General features: G+C 48.7%; 1 non-coding gene across 1 annotated transcript; it reads right to left on the bottom strand.

Moving 5' to 3' along the window:
* Positions 1-9,604: 9,604 nt before the first annotated feature.
* Positions 9,605-9,742, bottom strand: LOC114808548. Its single transcript, XR_003756395.1, has one exon. It is a non-coding gene; the product is annotated as a small nucleolar RNA SNORA7 (small nucleolar RNA).
* Positions 9,743-19,345: the final 9,603 nt, after the last annotated feature.

Below are 19,345 nucleotides of genomic sequence, written 5' to 3'. Positions count from 1 at the left end.
CCTCCTCCATACTTTATCTCATCTTGGCTTCACGGACTCCATCCTCTCCTGGTTCTCCTCTTACCTCTCTGGCCGGTCATTCTCGGTCTCCTTTGCTGGCGCCTCTGTTGGAGTTCCTCAAGGGTCAGTTCTTGGCCCTCTTCTGTTCTCCATTTACACTCACTCCCTTGGTGAACTCATTCGCTCTCACGGCTTTGACTACCATCTCTACGCAGATGACACGCAGATCTACATCTCCGCCCCTGTCCTCTCCCCCTCCCTTCAGGCTCGCACCCCTCCTGCCTCCGGGATGTCTCCATCTGGATGTCGGCCCACCACCTAAAACTCAACATGAGCAAGACTGAGCTCCTCATCTTCCTTCCCAAACCCGGTCCTCTCCCAGACTTCCCTATCACCGTGGATGGCATGACCATCCTTCCCGTCTCTCCGGCCCGCGATCTCGGTGTCATCCTTGACTCGTCTCTCTCGTTCACCCCACACATCCCATCCGTTACCAAGACCTGCCGGTTTCACCTTTACAATATCACCAAGATCCGCCCTTTCCTCTCCACCCAAACGGCTACTTTACTGCTACGGGCTCTTGTTATATCCCGGCTAGACTACCGTGTCAGCCTTCTCTCTGATCTCCCCTCCTCCTCTCTCGCCCCGCTCCGGTCTATTCTTCACTCCGCTGCCCGGCTCATCTTCCTGCAGAAACCATCTGGGCATGTCACTCCCCTTCTTAAACAACTCCAGTGGTTGCCTATCGACCTCCGCTCCAAACAAAAACTCCTCACTCTAGGCTTCAAGGCTCTCCGTCACCTTGCCCCTTCCTACCTCTCCTCCCTTCTCTCTTTCTACCGCCCACCCCGCACGCTCCGCTCCTCCGCCGCCCACCTCCTCATCGTCCCTCGGTCTCGCCTATCCCGCCGTCGACCCCCGGGCCACGTCCTCCCGCGGTCCCGGAATGCCCTCCCTCCTCACCTCCGCCAAACTGATTCTCTTCCCCTCTTCAAAACCCTACTTAAAACTCACCTCCTCCAAGAGGCCTTCCCAGACTGAGCTCCTCTTCTCCCTCTACTCCCTCTACCACCCCCTCTTCACCTCTCCGCAGCTTAACCCTCTTTTCCCCCCATTTCCCTCTGCTCCTCCCCCCTCCCTTCCCATCCCCACAGCACTGTACTCGTCTGCTCAACTGTATATATTTTCGTTACCCTATTTATTTTGTTAATGAATTGTACATCGCCTTGATTCTATTTAGTTGCCATTGTTTTTACGAGATGTTCTTCCCCTTGACTCTATTTATCGCCATTGTTCTCGTCTGTCCGTCTCCCCCGATTAGACTGTAAGCCCCTCAAACGGCAGGGACTGTCTCTATCTGTTGCCGACTTGTTCATTCCAAGTGCTTAGTACAGTGCTCTGCACATAGTAAGCGCTCAATAAATACGATTGAATGAATGAATTAATTAATGAATGAATTAGGCTACAGGAAAAGGTTAGGCCAAGGGTATAGTTTAAGCCACAGGAAAAGGTTAGGCCAGGGGAAAGGGTTAGGCCAGGGTAAAAGGTTTGGCTAGGGGAAAAGGTTAGATTAGGTGTAAAGGATAGGCTAGGGGAAAAGGTTAGCCTGGGGAGAAAAGGTTAGGTTAGGTGTAAAGGTTTGTCCAGGGGAAAGGATAGGCTAGGGGAAAAGGTTAGGCTAGGGGAAAAGGTTAGGCTACGGGAAAAGGTTAGGCCAAGAGAAAAGGTTAGGCTAGGGGAAAAGGTTAGGCTAGGGGAAAAGGTTAGGCCAGAGAAATAAGTTTGGCTAGGGTAAAAGGTTAGGCCCCGGGAAAAAGTTATGCAAGGGGACAAGGTTAGGCCAGGGAAAAGGTTAGGCTACAGGAATAGGTTGTGCTAGCAGAATAGGTTAGGTTAGCGGAAAAGGTTAGGCTGGGGAAAGGTTAGGCGAGGGGAAGGGTTAGGCTACAGGAAAAGATTAGGCTAGGTATAAAGCTTAGGTTAGGGAAAAATGTTAGGCTAGGGGAAAGGTTAGGCTAGGGGAAAAGGTTAGAATAGGATAAAGGTGAGGCTAGTGGAAAGGTTAGGTTAGGTGATAGGTTAGGCTAGGGGAATAGGTTAGGCTAGGGGAAAAGGTTAGGCCACAGATTGGTAAGTGAAGAAAGAGCTCTAGTTAGACCAGGAAGAGGAATTTTACACAAACTACTTTGATTTTCATCCCACATCACTTATGTACACATCTATAATCAATCAATCATATTTATTGAGCACTTACTGTATGCAGAGTGCTCTTGGGAGAGTACAAGATAACAATATAATTATATATTATAAATTATTTATTTGAATAAATGTCTGTCTCCCTCTCTAGACTGTCAGCTCATTGTGGGCAGGGAATGTGTTTACCAACTCTGCTGTATTATATTCTCCCGTGCACTTAGTACAGTAAGCGCGCAATAAGTATCATAGATGTTGATGATTTAAGATGCTAAGAAATGGAGGTTTGTGAAATTTTTCAGATGTCCCATAAAAGTAAACTTCATTGTTCCCTTCATTGTTCTATCCAAATTATGTAAGAAAACCACGTGTTATTGGAAAAAGTAACTGTATTGGCATCTGCAGGTGGGTTGGTATATTTGTAAGTCTCTGTTGGGGATCTGCCTTTTTGTGTCTCTGTGTAAGTGTTGTGTTTTGGGGAACGCATGTATCGCACATCCAGCTGAGCATTTTTTTTTTTTTACTCTCTATATACTGCTTGAACCCTAATTAATACTTTCAATTGGTTCCGTGAAAATAGAGATTAAGCAGAAGTGCTGCTAAATGAAGTGTAGTTTCTCAAAGGAAACGATGAAAAGTGCATGAATGAATTCTCAAGATCTCCACCCCTGCCCCTCAACATTGGTCAAAACACGTTAAGTTGGTTGGGGGCAGGGAATGTGTCTGCTCATTGCTGTACTGTACTCTCTCAAGTGCTTAGTGAGGTGCTCTGCACACAGTAAGTGCTCAATAAGAATGAATGAATAAATGAATGAATGAATATGAAAAAACAGTGATAAACCTTGTTGGGATGGGAGGGTCTGAGTGATGGGAAGGAGACCCCCTACTCTTTGGCAGTTCCCTGCCAAGGATTGGCACCCCTGGAGTGCAAATTAGTCCCAGGGTATCTTGACAGGTTGAGGAAACAGCAGGGGGTTAAACCCTGGGGGCCACAGCTTCCCACCCAATAGTTGGGTAGGGATTGTCTTTATCTGTTGCCAAATCGTACTTTCCAAGCACTTAGTACAGTGTTGTACACACAGTAAGCGCTCAATAAATATGATTGAATGAATGAATAATAAGGAGGTTAACATCCTGCTGGGTGGCCTACCTTGGGTAAGTCAACTCGCTTCTCTGTGCCTCAGTTTCTCCAACTATAAAATGGGGATTCAGTACCTGTTCTTCCTCTTACTTAGACTATGAACCCCAAGTGGGACAGGGACTGTGTATGACCTCATCAACATGTGTCCACCTTAGAGTTTAGAACTGTGCTTGACACATAGTAAACTTTTAACAAATACCATGATGATGATGATGTCAATAATAATAATAATAATAATAATAACAAGAAGTTTCCCTACTCTGCTTCATTCTTTCCAATCAAACGAGCTAGGGGTTTTGGCAGTAACTAAATGAGAAAGAAATGCCTATGTTTCCAGTCTTAAGAGACGCCTTGAAATTTTCCTTCCCAAGACAGTACGTACTTCCCAGACTGGCTTGTCCAGTGGGTGGAGGATTGCATGATTTTGTGAAGGAAACTGTTTTGGATGAGCAACTATTGTCATCCCGCTGACACTATTATCATTATTCTACTTGTTAAGCACTTACCATGTGCCAAAGCACTGGGCTAAGCACTGGTGCAGATACAAGTTTATCGGGTTGGACATCGTCCCTGTCACCCATAGGGCTCTCAGTCTAAATAGGAAGGAGTAGGATTTAATCCCCATTTTAGAGTTGAGGAAACTGAAGCCCAGAAAAATTAAGTGACTTGCCCAAGGTCTCAAAGCAGATGAATGACGGAGCCGGGAGTAAAACCCAGATCCTCTGATTTCCAGGCCTGGATAGGATAAATTCTTGGATTAAAGTGGCAGCAGTTTGGATGGAGAGGAAAGGGAGGATTTTACTGATGTTGCAAAAGTTGAGCCAACAGGAATTAGTGATGGATCGAATATGTGGGCTGAATGAGAGAGAGGAGTCAAGGATAAAGCCACGGTTATGAGCTTGTGAGACAGGAAGGATGGTGATGCCATCTACAGTAATGGGAAAGTCGGGGGGAGGACAGGGTTTGGCTGGAAAGATAAGAAGTTGGGTTTTAGATTAATTAAATTTGAGGTGACGGGAGAACATCCAAGTAGAGAAGTCTTGAAGGCAGGAGGAAACGTGAGACTGCAGAGAGGGAGAAAGATCAGGGCTGGAGATGTAAATTTGAGTAACATCCACATAGCGGTGGTAGTTGAAGCCATGGAAGTGAATGAATTCTCCAAGGGAGTGGGTGTAGATGGAGAACAGACGGGGACCCAGAACCGAACCTTCAGGGGCACCCACAGTTTAGGGGGTGGGAGGCAACGGAGAAGCCCATAAAAGAGATTGAGAATGAGCAGCCAGACAGATAAGAGGAGAACCGGGAGAGGACAGAGTCGGTGAAGCCGAGGTCGGATAATGTATTCGGGAGAAGGGGGTGGTCGGTCGACAGCGTCGAAGGCAGCTGAGAGGTCGAGGAGGAGGAGGGGAGAGCTCCTCTTCCCCCTCTACTCCCTCTGCCATCCCCCCTTTACCTCTCCGCAGCTAAAGCCTCATTTTCCCCTTTTCCCTCTGCTCCTCCACCTCTCCCTTCCCATCCCCTAAGCACTGTACTCGTCCGCTCAACTGTATATATTTTCGTTACCCTATTTATTTTGTTAATGAATTGTACATCGCCTTGATTCTATTTAGTTGCCATTGTTTTTACGAGATGTTCTTCCTCTTGACGCTGTTTAGTGCCATTGTTCTCGTCTGTCCGTCTCCCCCGATTAGACTGTAAGCCCGTCAAACGGCAGGGACCGTCTCTATCTGTTGCCGACTTGTTCATCCCAAGCGCTTAGTACAGTGCTCTGCACATAGTAAGCGCTCAATAAATACTATTGAATGAATGAATGAATAGAGGCCGTTGGATTTGGCAAGAAGGAGATCACTGGTGACCTTTGAGAGGGCAGTTTCTGTGGAGTGAAGGGAACGGAAGCCAGATTGGCGGGAGTCAAGGAGAGAACTGGAGGAAACTAACTTGAGACGGCAGGCGAAGGCCACTCACTCAAGGAGTTTGGAGAGAAATGGTAAGAGGGAGATGGGGTGATAACTGGGGGGAGCAGTGGGGTCAAGAGAGGGGTTTTTTTTAGGATAAGGGAGACATGGGCATGATGGAAAGCGGTGGGGAAGAAGCCACCAGAGAGTGAACAGTTGGAGATGGCAGTTAGGGAGGAAAGGAGGGAGGGGGCGAGTGTTTTCATAAGGGGCGAAGGAATAGGGTCGGATGGGCAGGTGGTGGGGGTGGATTTTGAGAGAAGGCAGGAGATCCCGTTGGAAAAGATGGGAGAGCTGAAGGAGGGGCAGGAGGAGGGAGGGACTGGAGAGAGACAGGGAAGATTTTAGAAAGGCCACCCCTGATAATGTCAATTCAGACTGTGTCCGAACTGATTGTCTAAATCTATCGCAGCATTTAGCACTGTGCCTTAGCAGATAGGAAGAGCTTAATAAATACAAAAATGATTAATTCTTAAGGTGATCTAAATGTGCTCAACAGCTGTTCACGTTAGTTCCGCCACCACCGGGGTCTCTCCAAGCAGTTCGAACCCTGCTCGGTGCACCAAAATGTTAGATTTGGGATATGGGGTGAGGCAAAATGCCCCCTGGATGGTGAGGATTAGTCTTTGAGGTTCCCCTTTAAATGCCGGTATACGCAGTGCCTGCAGTCAGTCGCAAAAACTCCTTCTCCAACCTTTAGCTTTAGAAAGATTAGTTGACGTCGCGCCCAGATTTAGTTGAATCTGGGCCATGAGGATGCCAATCCCCAGGAGGCTTCCCCAGGGACTTTTATTCATTCAATATTATTTATTGAGTGCTTACTATGTGCAGAGCACTGTACTAAGCGCTTGGAATGTCCAATTCGGGCAACAGATAGAGACAATCCCTGCCCACTGACGGGCTCCCAAGTTATCTGCTGATCAGCAGTCTCTTCGAAATACGAATGGCAGGTAGCTCTGGAGGAACCACAGGGTACTACTAGGGAGGCAGTCTGGCTTAGTGGAAAGAGCCCGGGCTTGGGTGTCAGAGGTCATGGGTTCTAATCCCAGCTCTGCCGCTTGTCAGCTGTGTGACTGTGGGCAAATCACTTAACTTCTCTGTGCCTCAGTTACCTCATCTGTCAAATGGGGATTAAGACTGTGAGCCTCACGTGGGACGACCTGATTCCCCTGTATCTACCCCAGCGCTTAGAACAGTGCTCTGCACATAGTAAGCACTTAACAAATACCAACATTATTATTATTATTATTATCCACTGTATGACTTCGGGCAAGTCACTTAACTCCTCTGGGCCTCAGTTCCCTCGTCTGTAAAATGGGGATTAAGACTGTTGGGCAACCTGGGGCAACCTGATAACTTTTTGTATCTATTCCAGAGCTTAATACAGGGCTTGGCACATAGTAAGCTCTTAACAAATACCATCATTATTTTACTACTCCAATGGGGACTACCACAGCAAAGTGGAAAATAGAGTACTGAGAAGCAGCGTGGCCTAATGGAAAGAGCACGGTTCTGGGAGTCGGAGGACCTGGGCTCAGTCATTCATTCACTGAATCGTATTTATTGAGCACTTACTGTGTGCAGAGCACTGTACTAAGCGCTTGGAAAGTACAATTCGGCTTTAAAGAGAGACAATCCCTGCCCTCAACGGGCTCTAATCCCCGCTCTACTAGATATCTGTTGTGTGACCTTGGGCAAGTCATTTCACTTCTCTGTGCCCAGTTACCTCAGCTGTACAATGGGGATTAAATCCTACTCCCCTCCTACTTAGACTGCGTGCCCCATGTGGGACAGGGACTGTGTCCGATCTGATTAACTTGTATCTACCCCAGCATTTAGAACAGTGCTGGGCACATAGTAAGCACTGAACAAGCACTGTTACTATTATTATTATTTTTAATAAAGTCCTTAGTACAGTGTTGGGCACACAGTAAACTCAGTAAATACCGAATCCGCCTATCCAGGTGGAAAGTCTTTCCATATGACTTAGTAATTTATCACACATCTAAACATATACTGCTAAGCATTTCCCCTTCTTTAAATTACTGTTCCTGAATAAATGAAAATTAGCTGTTTTTGGAGACAGTCGATAAGGTAATAAGAACAGTGTTTGTACTAGGACCGTCAAACCACTCTATAACAGAACCGGAGGTTTGAAAGCGTGTTCTTACGGAGGATTTGTTTGTATAGAGAGATCTTTCAAAGCAGCGTTAAAATCACAGTGTGAAGCTCTAGACCGTAAGCTTCCCTCTACAGTGAAGCTCCCTTCTAGACTTTAAGTTCCCTGAGAGCAGGGATTATGTCTATCAACTCCATTGCATTGTACTCTCCCAAACACAGCACTTAGTACAGTGCTCTGCCCACAGTAAGTGCTCAATAAATACCATTGATTGATTGATTGATTGATTGAAGTTTCCTTATAGGGTGCCTTCTGTGAGCAAGGAATTTGTTACAAAGAGGTTTAAGTCGTTTCAACTACTGAGGGGCATTCAGTTACCGAAAGGATTAAAAGTCAGTTCTCCCATTTCTATGGCTTCCTAGGTTTCTTCGTAGCCTCAGCATTTCGCGTTCCTAATCAAAGAATTGCTGGGAAGAAATTGATCGGCCAGGCAGTAGGGATTTTCTAAAGATGCGGGACTGGAAAGATAAAATTGTTGGATGCAGTTTAAATGTCCAAATTCATTTTGGGTTGGCTTTTCAGATAAGAATCAAAATTGTTTAAAACTTCATGTCCTTTTCTGGTAACTTGCAGAGCATTAATTTTACAACTGTTTATCTGATAATTTCATAGTAGCATTTGATTTCAGTCCATCCTCCAAAATAATAGGTTTGACCTGAAATGGTTTTGTGGGTTTGAAAGAAACCTAGAGTTTAGAATGGAAGCTTGACGTGTACTTTTCCCTTTAATTGGCCACAGAATGGAACTAGCTCTCAGCATTTTAACTGACTGCATCTCTTCCCTGAGTTCTTGACACTGACAGATTTCACACAGTGAGAACTGGGAAAACGTTAGACGACTGCTCGGTCTTGATATGTCTACTCAGAATAATCGGGCCCAGCCTGGAATTGCATCATAAATCACACACAAAAATATAGTTGGACTAATTTTGCAATCTTGCGAGAACCTCGGATTGAAGAAATAGCAAAGATTTTCCTCCTTGTGAACTGTCACTTCCCTCTGAAGTATTTATATAGGTCTTCGTCTGTTGAGCAGTCTTCAGAGTCATCTTATACCCCACTACCTCAGATCTGGTCGGTTCTACCTTCGCAACGTCTCTATAATATTCTCTCTCCTCTGCACCCAAACCTCTACCCCACTGATCCACGCACTTATCCTTCTCCATTACCGCATCAGCCTCTGCACTGACTTCCCACTTCCCTGCCTCCTGTCTCTCTCCTCTCCAGTCCACACTTCACTCTGCTGCCGGGATGGTTTTTCTAAAAATCCGTTCTGTGCAGGCCTCCCCGAGCTTCAAAACCCTTCAGTGATTGCCCACCCAGCTCCGCATCAAACAGAAACTCCCAACTCACCTCTCTCCTCTCCCACTACAATCCAACCCACCCACTTCGCTCCCCCACGACCAACCTACTCACTGCACCTCAATCTCGACTCACCGCTGCCCACCTGCTCACGTCCCGCACCCCCTAAGTCCTTTGATACTCACCCCAGCCCCACGGCACTTATACTCTGCTGCCTCCCGTATCTGTAATTTATTTTAAGGACCGTCTCCCCGGAGACAGCTCCCCGCAGCTGGAGACGGTGGGAGGAGGAAAGAGCCGGGCCTGGGCAAGAGCAGATAAGTGCTCCAGCTGTGGCGCTTTAGTGCTCAGGGCCGCTCACTAGAGGCGGCGTGGCTTGGCGGGAAGAGCACGGGCCCAAAAGTCCAGGATTTAATGTCGGCTCCGCCACTGGCCTCCTGTGTGACCGGAGGGAAGTCCGGGCCTCGGTTTCCTCATCTGTAAAATGGGGATCAGATCTCAGCCTTTCCTACCTCTCAGATTGTAAGCCTTGTGTAGGACAGGGACTGCGTCTGATCCGACTACCTTCCATCTCTCCCCAGTGCCTAGTTTAGTGCTTAACACATTGTTGTCAAAGTCTGAGGCTGTCGAGTCGTGTCCGACCCACAGCGACGCCGTGGACACGTCTCTCCCAGAATGCCCCACCTCCGTCTGCAATCATTCTGGTCGTGGATCCATAGAGCTTTCTCGGTCAAAATACGAAAGCGGTTTACCACTGCCGCCTTCCGCGCAGTAAACCTGAGTCTCCGCCCTCGACTCTCTCCCGGCCGCTGCTGCCCAGCACAGGTGAGCTTTGACCTGTAGCAGATGGCCTTCCACCCGCTAGCCACTGCCCAAGCTGGGAACGGAACGGGTAGGCCTCTGCTTGACTCTCCCTCCCGTAGTCGAGACTGGTAGAGTACTGGAAACTCTCCGGGTGCGGCCCTGAGAGGACGCTTAACATCTAGAAAAGTACCCGATGCCACTCAATAATAAGAAATAGAATACATCACATAGTAAATATAACGATACATCCGAACCAGGGCTAGGACCCAGGCTATCTGGGGATATGTCTTTCCTCTTTCTGTACGCAAAGGACGTAATAGACACCTCACATAAACTCAGCATCAGGACCCCAGATGCACAAACCCCATCTGCTTGCTCTGCTTTCCTCCTTCTGGCACCATCCCCTCCGAATCCCGGCTCCTGCTTAACCCGCCATTCCTTTCCTATGTTCTCCCCCTCTCTCTCGTCCTCGCCCCATCTCCCCAGGGCCCAGGGTTGCTTTCCAGCAGCCACTGCCATGATTCCCAGGCCTTAGGGAAGACCCAGGTGAAGTCTAGGGCTAAGTGTTCCTCTGTACTCCTCCAAACCCTGAGTCCGAGGTCTACCCTGTCCCCGCTTCCCCTCTTTGTTTATAATGGTATTTGTTTGTTTTGTGGTACTTGTTAAGCACTTATCATGTGTCAAACGCTGTTTTAAGCACTGTTCTAAGCACTGGGGTAAGTACAAGTCAATTAGGTTGGACATAGTCCCTTATCCCACATGGGGGTCACAGTCTTAAGTGGGAGGGAGAACAGGTATTGAATCCCCATTTGTTAAGTGCTCACTATGTGCCAGGGACGGTCCTAAGCACTGGGGTAGATACGAGCGAATCAGATTGGACACAGTCTATGTCCCACACGGAGCTCACAGCTTTAATCCCCATTTTACAGATGAGGTAGCTGAGGCCTAGAGAAGTTAAGTGACTTGCCTGAGGTCACACAGCAGCTCCGCTGACTTCCGGGCCTGTGCGCCTTCCACTAGGCCATGCCGCTTCTCTCCCACGGGGCCGGGGTTGGGTGCCGCTCGGGAGGCACGAGAGCTAAGCTGCCTTAGCCCCATCTTCCAGTCTCTAGCCAGGGAGGACTCCAGACTTTGCTCCCAGGGCAGACCGGACCTTGGGGTCCGAGTCGTAGCGGGAGTCCGGGGTGGATTGAAAAGGGAAGCAGCCATCTTGCGTTCTGAGGTACGGTCTGCCTCACCCCAAACCCCACTGCAGGCACTCGGGGCCTCCAGACTGCCCAGCTGTGGGCAGGGAATGTGGCCGTTTATTGTTATATCGTACTCTTCCGAGCGCTTAGCACAGTGCTCTGCCCACAGTAAGCGCTCAGTAAATCCCATCGAATGAACGAAGGAGGAATTGTCTCAAAGGAAATGACAGGAGCCTCCAGAGGTGTCTGAGCTGAGCAGGCCAGGAACACAGCAGACCATAGGCAGACATTCCAATTCCCGAGGGAACGGTCTAACCGTACCAAACCAGGCTCTACAGCAAAGAAGGGCAGGTGGGGTAAGGTTGAGAAAGCCCCCAAACCAGGCCGTTTGGGGGCTGAGGGAGTCGAGGTGGCTGGTAGGTAGTGGGTAGTGGGGCTGGGAAAGCTGGGACCCCAGGACTGAGGGTGGGGAGGGGAAGTCCTCTGAGGCGGGATGGAGCACCCAAAAGCCGAGAGCTCGCGGGAAAGGTGTCAAACAAGGAATACAAATGAATGGGGAGAGGGGACAGAAGGCCAAGCAAGATCATCCTCATTAAGAAACAAATTCCTTCTGCTACGGGTGGTCAACGGAAAGGCCTGCTTGGTGAGGAATCAGCTATAGGTGGTTTTCATGAGCGATTCGGCAAAGACAAAGATAGAAAAACACAGTCTGTGTCCCAGTCGGCACCCCACTTGGCATTATTGCAAATTTAGCATCTCCATATGTAGTAGATTTCCCCTCCCCTAAAATCCCGCCCCTCTCTAGGCAGAGCCCATATTTGTCTTTACTGCCTGCTGCATTCAAACAAAGGCACTTTGAGAAACAACTTCCTCTCACCAGCACAGTCAACTTCCCTTAAGTTCTACGCACCCCCCACCACCACCACTGCAGCCCTGCGGTTACCAAGTGAGCTCGCCCAAATCGACCCTTATCAGGTAGTTCCAGTCGGCCTGCGCGTCTGCTTGGTCGACTGTCCGGCAAAACGAGGCAGATCTAGAACGTCGCTCTGTGGGGCAGTGAGGGTGTCGTGTGGGACCCTCTACTTCTTCCATCTGTGGATCTTGTTCATGTTGCAGCTTTAGTGGTGCCTGTGACTCTCTGGAGACTTCCATGCCGTGGTGTTTTTCTGGGCCTCTGGTTGACGCCCACGGGCTCTTCAGTGGTTTCCCGATGCCTACTTCGGGCCTCACCCTCACCTGGAACAAAGACCAGCGACTGGGATCTCTCTCTCTCTCTCTCTCTCTCTGCCCTTCCCCTATCCTCTCCAGTTCTCGTTATCAGTTCCAGTGTCCTCCAAGCGATTCCGGGCTCGTCATTCTCTTTCCACGTGGTGCTTGGCATTCACCCAGTCAAGCTGGGCAGCTCAAAAGGGAAACCAAAACTCCCCGGTCCCCGGTCAGGATACTAGAAATCTACCAACACTGAGACTCGGAGAGCAGATGACACCAGCTGGAGGTATTTGGAAGGAAATGTTTGATTTGCTGCTGCTTCTCGGTGACGTTTTTAAGAAAACGACCATGATTAGTCGACTCGAGAGGTTTACTGGAACATTAGAGAGTTGTAGCAGACATCGGGAGTGTTGCGAGCACTCTTAACCCGCTTGCTCCGATCAAGCCGGGCAACTGGGTGGTCAGCCCGACCAGCAGATCACCCATTCCCTGCTTCCCTCCTACTCCGTGCCTCAATATCCATCATCTTTAGAGTCCACTTACCCTGCCCTGTAGAAACTTGAGAAAGAAGGGGTTAAAAGGAGATCAGCAGATTGTGCAGCTGGGGATTATTAAGGGTGGGGGAGGAGGGCTAAGGAGAAGCAGAGAGAAAAGGGAGGAGAGGAAGAAAGGGGGAGGACAGGGAGAAAGGGCAGAGGAGAAGGGGGAAAGAGGAGGCTGCAGAAATAAACTAATGGAGCCATCTTGGTTTAGGGGGGTTGCGGTCCTGGGGGTGAGGCGTGAAGCCCGGAGAGGAGGAGTTACTCTCTACAAACTGTTATTCATTAATAAAGTAACCCTATTGCTGAAAATTGCAGTAGTAATAATTCTGAGAAACAGGGATTATATTCCAGCTACAGCCCAAGCATGTGAAGAAACAGTTGTAGGTTGGAGTCTGTGCCATCCCGTTCACGTTCTTTCGTTTGTTTCGTGTTTTTATGGTATTTGTTAAGCACTGTACTAAGCAATTAATCAACTGTATTTATTGAGTGCTTACTGTGCGTAGAGCACTGTACTAAGCACTTGGGGGAGTACAGGGTCGGTAGACACATTCCCTGCCCACAACAAGCTCACAGTCTAGAGGGGGATTACAGCACTGGGGTAGATAAACGCTAATCATGTTGGACACAGTCCACGTCCCACGGGGTGGGGGTGGGGGGGGTCGCAATTTTCATCCCCATTTTCCAGATGAGGTAACCGAGGCACAGAGAAGTGGTGAGTTGCCCAAGGCTGCCCAGGGGACAACTGGCGGACAGCCGGGATTAGAACCCAGGTCCTTCCGACTCCCAGGCCCATGCTCTATCCGCTAGATCTACATTGCTTCTCGGAAGATGCGCATGTGCAGAAGATGCCTTATTTGATATTTTTCTTCATAGAAACTGAAATTCTACTTCGGCTCACTCTGCATACTAGTATCCCTTGTTCCTGTCCCCTTGTTTACCAAACCTCCTTCGAATCACCATCCTGATTAGCATTTCTGGAGAACTCTGTGGAAAGTCCCTTTGCCCCAGCCTGGTCTGCAGGAGGGGAGGGCAGCTCCAGATGAGGTTCACGAGACTGGGTTCAATTGTTAGTTCACTCTTGCCCAAAGTGACTAATACTGGTGGAAATTAGGATTGAAGGCGGAATACTGAGTCAATGCTACCATGCCAGCATGAAGCAATGGCTTTCTAAGTGAATGGTTTGGCCCCAAATCTGTTTTTCCTCTCATTAGTCTCTTCATAGTTCTAAAAAGGGCAGCCCGTCAAGGAGGATCTTGTATGTGACCTAACCAGGAGAGATTACAGGCTATACTCAACATCAAATGGCAAGATAAGATCACAGACAGTGAAGTTCTGGAACGTAGCCGGAATCCTAGCATTTTATTATTTTTTTTTTTAGTGTTTGTTAGGTGCTTACTCTGTATCAAGCACTGGGGTAGATAGAAGATAATCGGGTCAGACACAGTCCCTGTCGCACCTGGGGCTCACAGTCTAAAGAGGAGGGAGAACAGGTATCGAATCCCCGTTTTACAGTTGAGGAAACTGAGGCATAGTGAAGTGACTTGCCCAAGATCACACAGCAGGCAAATGGCAGACCCAGAATTAGAATCCAGGTCCTCCGACTCCCAGGATCTGGCTCTTTCCACTAGGTCACGTTGCTTCCCAAGATGCATAAAAGCTACGCTCACTTCAGCACGGCAGTGCTGGGTGAGACGTGTGAGGAGAACGAGCTACCGCGGGAGAATTGAAATTAAGAAACTGAAAGCAAGGAGGATGGAGAAAATGTTTTCAAAGACACGGCAAAACAAGGCCTCAGACAGTGATACGTCCTAGTTGAAAACCGGAAGTTATTTGCCAAGGATGGATCAGCAATGGCACATTTCTATCGAGAAAAGATCAGCTCTTTTTGAACATAAGCTTCTTAAGAAACGAGAGACAAGGAGATAAAAGCAAAAACAGTGTCAAGTGCTGCAAGCGTCACACGTGCCAGCACAGCGAGGGACAGACTTTTTGAGCACGATGTGTTCCGCGTTGGCTTTTTCAGTCATACGTGCGCCTGTGGGTGAATTTCACCATCAGTGGCCTCTCTGAATGAGAAGGGCAGCTAGCGAGAGAGATTGTGTGTGTGAGTGTAAGTATATGTATATATTTAGATTTATATTTAGCCAGGAGAGACACTCACTGGCTGGGTCTCGCCAAGGGATGTGGCGGATTTTTTCTCTGTGTAAACAATCCCCACCAGATCATTTGGGTCCCCCCCTCCTCCAAATCCACTCTGTAGCCTGAATTATCCACTTGCACAGAACACGTGGAACCCAACACCAGGTATCTTTTCAATCTTCCACCTGGAGGCTTTCACCTGGAAAACTCTCCTCAATAGACTGGAGGCAGAGGGTAAGAATAACCCCACTAGAACCATATCGCTTCCCCAAACGGCCCGCCCTGGCTCATTCTCCGTCTGGCAGACCGTCAGTCAGTTTGCTGCTGGGAAGACACACGGTGGTGAACTCAAGTGTTTGAAAACTTCGCAGGCTCCTGACAACAAGTTCCTGACTAGACCAATAAAGCTCGGAACAGCATCAAAGCATTCTGCAAAACGTGCAGAGAAGCCAGTCTTGGACATGGTCAGACGATGGTTGTTAGCCAACACTCCGAGCCTGCTACAGCCGCGCCCCTTCGTGAGGAGGTAACTTTGGTTTGAACCTCCAAGCCAAGATCTGTGCTCGGAAGATTTCATCAAAATTGCTGTTATAGTAGGAATTGGGGTATTGGGTCTTGCATTCACCCCTCCCTCGGCCTCGCGGCACTTATGAGTCTATCTATAATGGATTTATTTATATTACTGTCTGTCTCCCGCTCTGGGCTGTAAGCTCTTTATGGCCAGGGAACATGTCTACCAACTCTGTTATATTATGCTCGCCCAAGGGCTTAGTCTGGTGCTCTGCACATAGTAAGCGGTCGATAAATCCTATCGACTGCTGGATTGATTGCTGGAGAAATGGAAGAGGAGGTTACAGATGGGAGAAAGGGGAAAGATGGGCTCCCTCCCAGGAGCCCGTCAGACAGTGGGACCAGAGAATCTTTCCCCAGCCAGCTGGGCGTGGGCAAATAGCTAGTGGGAACTCAGTGGAAAGAAGGTGCTCCATGCTTGGGCGTAGTGGATAGACCAAGGGCCTGGAAGTCAGAAGGTCATGGATTCTAATCCCGACTCCACTACCTGCCTGCTGTGTGACCTTGGGCAAGTCACTTTACTTCTCTGGGCCTCAGTTCCCTCATCTGGAAAATGGGGATTGAGACTGCGAGCCCCACATGGGACGGGGACTGTGTCCAACACGATCCGCTTGTATCCACCCTAGCGCGTAGCACGGTGCCTGGCACGTAGTGAGCGCTTACCAAATACCATTATTATTATTATTGTTATTATTATTATTATTATCATTATTTGTCCCCATCAGGGATTTAGCTTAACCAAGGGACTTGCCAAGCTGGGAACAACTGACCAGCTGGTAGTAAGAGCGTGAGGCAACCAGGTGCCACACCCACTCCCTGACTCCATCTGGGTCTGTTGGGTGAGTTGGAGCAAACTGCTTCCTGGACGGCGGAACCGATCAGTAAGTAGAGGTTAAGCACTGTGGGCACCAGGAGCCTCTGTTTTCGGAGGCGTTGAGATGCTCCAGTGATAGACTGTAAGCTATTTGAGGGCAGAGAAAGTGCTACCAATTCTGACTTGTAATAATAATGGCATTTGTTTAACACCCTCTCAGGGTCGCAGCTGGAGAGTTTCCAGTACTCTCCCAGCCTCGACTATGGGAGGGAGAATCAGGCAGAAGCATATTCTACGGAAACGCTCTGGGTTCTGCAGAAAGGCTCTGGGCATGTCACTCCCATCCTCAAAAACCTCCAGTGGTTGCCTATCGACCTTCGCATGAAACAAAAACTCCTCACTTTTGGCTTCGAAGCTCTCCATCACTTTGCCCACTCCTACCTCACCTCCCTTCTCTCCTTCTACTGCCCACCCCGTACACCCCACTCCTCTGCCGCTAACCTCCTCACGGTGCCTCGTTCTCACCCCTCCCGCCGTCGACCCCCGGCCCACGTCCTACCGCTGACCTGGAACGCCCTCCCTCCTCACAGCCGCCAAACTAACCCTCTTCCCCTCTTCAAAGCCCTACTGAGAGCTCATCTCCTCCAGGAGGCCTTCCCAGACTGAGCCCTCCCATTCCCTCTTCCACTCCTCCCCTTCCCATTCCCCCTACTCCCTCCCTCTGCTCTTCCCGCTTCCCCTCCCCACAGCACTTGTGCATATTTGTATATATGTTTTATTACTCTACTCATTTTATTAATGATGTGTAGATATCTACGATTCTATTCATCTATTTTGATGGTCTTGATGCTTGTCTACTTGTTTTGTTTTGCTGTCTCTCTCCCCCTTTTAGACTGTGAGCCCGTTGTTGGGCAGGGATTGTCTCTATCTGTTGCCGAATTGTACATTCCAAGTGCTTAGTACAGTGCTCTGGACACGGTAAGCGCTCGATAAATATGACCGACTGACTGACTGAATGAATATTGAGACTGTGAGCCCACTGTGGGACTTGGACTGTGTCCACCCCGATTTGCTTGGATCCACCCCGGCGCTTAGAACAGTGCCTGGCACATAGTAAGCGGCTTACCAAATACCATAAGTATTATTATACCCATTCCATTCCTAGCTTGGGCAGTGGCTAGCTAGTGGAAGGCAATCTGGTACAAGTCAAAACTCACCTGTGCTGGGCAGCAGCGGCACGGGAGAGAGTCGAGGGCAGAGACTCCAGTTTGCTGCGTGGAAGGAGGCGATGGTAAACCACTTCCCTATTTTTACCAAGAAAACTCTATGGATCCACTACCAGAACGACTGCAGATGAAAGTGGGCAGTTCTGGGAGAGATACCTCCATGGCGTCGCTATGGGCCGCAGACAACCCGACAACATAAGACCAGACAAGATTCGTTGAGCGCGTGCTATGTGCCAGGCACTGTACTAAATGCTGGGGTGGATACAAGCAAATCGGGTTGTCCGCAGTCCCTGTTCCACATAAGGCTCACAGTCTTAATCCCCATTGTACAGATGAGGAGGGAACCGAGGCACAGGGAAACTAAGTGACTTGTCCATGGTCACACAGCAGATGAGCGGTGGAGCCGGGATTAGAACCCATGGCCTTCTGATTCCCAGGTCCCTGCTCTATCCATTATGTCCTGCTCCTTCCCAAGTACTTAGTACAGTGCTCTGCACAAAGTAAGCACTCAGGAAGCAGCGTGGCTCAGTGGAAAGAGCCTGGGCTTCGGAGTCAGAGGTCATGGGTTCGACTCCCGGCTCTGCCACTTGTCAGCTGTGTGACTGTGGGCAAGTCACTTCACTTCTCTGTGCCTCAGTTCCCTCATCTGTAAAATGGGGATTAAGACTGTGAGCCCCACGTGGGACAACCTGCTTCCCCTATGTCTACCCAGCGCTTAGAACAGTGCTCGGCACATAGTAAGCGCTTAACAAATACCAACATTATCATTATTATTATTATTCTCTGGGCCTCGCTTACCTCATCTGTAAAATGGGGGTTAACCGTGAGCCTCACGTGGGACAACCTGATTACCCTGTATCTACCCCAGCGCTTAGAACAGTGCTCTGCACATAGTAAGCGCTAACAAATACCAACATTATTATTATTATTATTAAATACGATTGATCAGTCGATTGATAACAAACCTTCGAGCAACACTAAGCCCACAGATTTAGAAGCACCTCCTTTCAGTGTCAGCAGCTGGGGTTTTAGCCCAGCACAAGGTTGTTGACTGAACTGCTGTGACCCAGGATGGAAGGGGCCCCTGAGAGAGACCTGGTGTCGGGATCTGTCACTCAGAGGCTTGAATTCTGTTTTAAACACCCTGGGATTAACCAAATCCTAACTGGGTTTGCCAAGGATTCCCACCCTCCACTCTCCACCTTCATTCTTAAACCCGTGTGCATTTAGAAGAAAATTTAATCCATATGTTTCTAATTTACTAACACTTAAATCATCAACAACATGTTGTTTTGCAAGAGCAACTTGAGGTCCAAAAACTTTGGACACTTTTTCATGAGAACAGGAAGCTGGGTTTTTCCAAGGGTAAACACCAAAAGGTTTGAGTTCACGATTCGAAAATCCGAACCCATGAGGTCCGAATCGCGGGCTTGGCCAGGCCGTGCCCGTTTTGCCAATACCAAAGAACTCCCCTGGCAGCAGGAGCCGAGCAGGGTGGAGGGAGCCAGTGAGAGATGCCGGGAGGAGAGGGAGTCCTCGGGGCAGTGAATAGTACATCCGAAATCCTCTAGAAGTTCTTGCTGGAAAGTCGGGGTTGACAGTAGTAGAAAGGACGCAACAGAAGTCAAGCAAGACTTTACACTTAGAAATAACTCTCTGGCTCCTATCCGTATTTTAAAAACAAGAACAAAAACTAAAGTTTCTGCTTTTCTCTGAGCGGGTGGTGGAGTCTGTGGATACTGTATATTTCATTCAATCAATCAATCGATCTTATTTATTGAGCACTTACCCTGTGCAGAGCACTGTACTAAGCACTTGGGAGAGTATAATCTAACGGAGTCGGTTACCTGCCCACGTTGAGCTTACAGGCTAGAGACTGGAGAAATGAAAGAGTAGTTGGGGAAGGCTTTTTGGAGGAGATATGATTTTAGTAGGGCTCATTCAGTCCCTAAATAGTGTTTATCGAGCACTTACTATCCACAGAGCGTCGCACCAAGAGCTCGGGAGAGTACAATACAACAGAGTTGGAAGATGCAAATCCTGTCCACGAGAAGCTTACAGCCTACCAGCAATTCCTACTTATTC

Source organism: Ornithorhynchus anatinus, chromosome X5 (genome assembly GCF_004115215.2).
Source record: "Ornithorhynchus anatinus isolate Pmale09 chromosome X5, mOrnAna1.pri.v4, whole genome shotgun sequence".
In the NCBI taxonomy this organism is placed as follows: Eukaryota; Metazoa; Chordata; class Mammalia; order Monotremata; family Ornithorhynchidae; genus Ornithorhynchus; species Ornithorhynchus anatinus.
Note: the sequence above shows the minus strand (reverse complement) of the source record. Positions and strands in the feature narration are given on the sequence as shown.